A 2,342-nucleotide genomic window follows, 5' to 3' on the forward strand; every position below is an offset into this window, starting at 1 on the left:
CCATCATTCACAGTCATCACACTGAACCTGTTGAAGTGAAAGAAATAATGTATTTATATATTTGTACCTTAGATTACCATTCAGTTGTCTTAATACTCAAGTGTTAGTGAGGAATCAGCTGACACAATCATCTGGTCCTTAAAACCCACTGCCTGTGTTTTAACATGCTCTTGTTTTTTTTGTTTTTTTTTGTTTTATTGTTCTGTCTTTTAAATTGTTTTATTTAAGTATCCCAGTAATGTATGTTGCATGTTTTAAATGTATTGTATTTACTTGTTTAAAATTAAATGTGTTTTAGGTTGACTTTTAAAATCTGTCCAGGGACTACAGATGAAAAATAGCCTCTTGGCTAACTCTGGCACATTTACAGAGATGTTAATTAATGTGCACTGTCCCTGTTAAATAAATGAAAAAATAAATGTAGACATCACAATTCCACATTTTCTTCACAACAGCTCACCCAGTCTGTGATGGGAGATCCAGATCCTGGAGGCCTTAAGCACACATAGCACAATAAGTGTGCTCATCAAGGACTGAAACAAGATAACAATACATGTATGTCAGCTTCTATATACATACATATACATATATATATACACATACATACACACATATATACATATACATATATTCATATTTATTTACCTGATGCCTCAAGGATTTCGAGAGCCAGTTCTCTCCTCTCCCGTTTCATGTATTTCTTCGAACACTCAAAATTCACATTCGGGATCAGAGGGAAGGACTCCATGACTGCCTTTGCCATCTAAACAAACAACACTTATGTTATGGAGGTTTTTTCTTCTTTATTGTATAGTAATACAGATACAGAAAAAACATGAGACACATTATAGAAGACATCCACCCTTGACTAGAATGCCTCCCAAACTTTTGATTATTGATATAGACCGGTCCTATTATTGGAATTTTGAGATATTCGGAAGCGAAGTTTTGTCAATGAAACTTTCTGTGTTCAAGTGAATACTACATTAGTGTTAAATAACTGTTCATTTAAGTTCAGCAATGTTGTGTCATAATCCAATTGTTGTCAGTTGTGAAAAATACAATAAACAACAACATGATATCGGCATTATACTGTATATTGTCCATTGGCCAACCTGCCTGCTAAATATTATGGGGATCAGCATCGGCCTTTAAAAAACCCTTATCGGTCGACCACTACTTTGACAGATTTGTTTATCCGTCCTTGCATTAAACTGTCTTTCACATTAAAAACTCTGCTTGTTAACTGGATGAGAACAGAATCTCTTCAGCTCACCTTCACAACAACGACACCACAGCTACATCCATCCTTTTGAAGTGGGTGGCCCATAACGCCTCCCTTCCACTTAACATCCACCCAGTCTGTTATGCTGTGGCGTGTCCTCCTCATCTTGAAGTACTCCCTGAGAAAGGATAATGTTAACACACTTTATATTTCTAATTATGTGGCTCCTAAAGATAATGTAACAGAAATTCATACTGTTTGTATTCACCATATGACCATTTATTTATATAAGGGTCAGCTATAGATATCACTGTCTGAACACAGACTGTATCAGACTGTTTAAAATGCTTTCAATGCTGTTTGTGAGTATGAATGTAACTAAATGTGACACATTTTTTACGTTTAAATATAGTTTTTACTTGAATTTTCAAATATATATTGAATTTTTATTTACTGTATTCTTTTGGCAGCATGTTCGGAGTCATCAAGCTCTTTGATGCTTTGAGCTGGATCCACCAGGAATACGGTGCTGGTTTTGGCATGAATGTACGGTGAGAGAACAAAAAAAGTAAAAGCACTGGTTTCACTATATAAGTCTTGTGCTTTAACAGAAATAATACAATAACAAAATAATTACAAACCAGCAACTTCCAGTGGTTGTTGTTGACAAGTACAAAGGACAGGACAGCTTCATAGTTGTCAAAGTTTACCTATAATGGCATCAAATAAAGGATTAAAACAAACTTGAAGGCTAAGGTAAAAAATAACAACAACATTAGTCTGACAATTATGTTCTTGTGCCATTCATTTGTTGTGCTTAAAACAAGTGTTGGTATGGAAATGCAATAGTAAGTAGATTTATCAGGTGATTTAACTAATGAGTATAGTTTCAGAGAGGATAAAGTAAAATAATCTCAGCTAATTTCCTATTTAAGACCTGTGGATTCTCAGCCAATGCTTCACTCCATGTACCTAATGTGTGAGTGTGAGCCCACAAATCAAATCCACACCTACTTCCCCCTACAGCATCACCATGCACAAACACAACACACCACACACATAAACATACACAGACCACACACATTACCTTTGGTAAACTGTGAGATGTTAGCTGAGT

At 35.2% G+C, this 2,342-nt stretch overlaps 1 long non-coding RNA gene across 1 annotated transcript; it reads right to left on the reverse strand.

Annotated features, from left to right (window-relative positions):
* Positions 1-685: 685 nt before the first annotated feature.
* Positions 686-1,766, reverse strand: LOC117473231. Its single transcript, XR_004554997.1, has 3 exons — positions 1,680-1,766; positions 1,277-1,403; positions 686-763 (listed from the first exon to the last, which is right to left on the reverse strand). It is a non-coding gene; the product is annotated as an uncharacterized LOC117473231 (long non-coding RNA).
* Positions 1,767-2,342: the final 576 nt, after the last annotated feature.

Source organism: Trematomus bernacchii, unplaced genomic scaffold (assembly GCF_902827165.1).
Source record: "Trematomus bernacchii unplaced genomic scaffold, fTreBer1.1, whole genome shotgun sequence".
Lineage (NCBI taxonomy): Eukaryota > Metazoa > Chordata > Actinopteri > Perciformes > Nototheniidae > Trematomus > Trematomus bernacchii.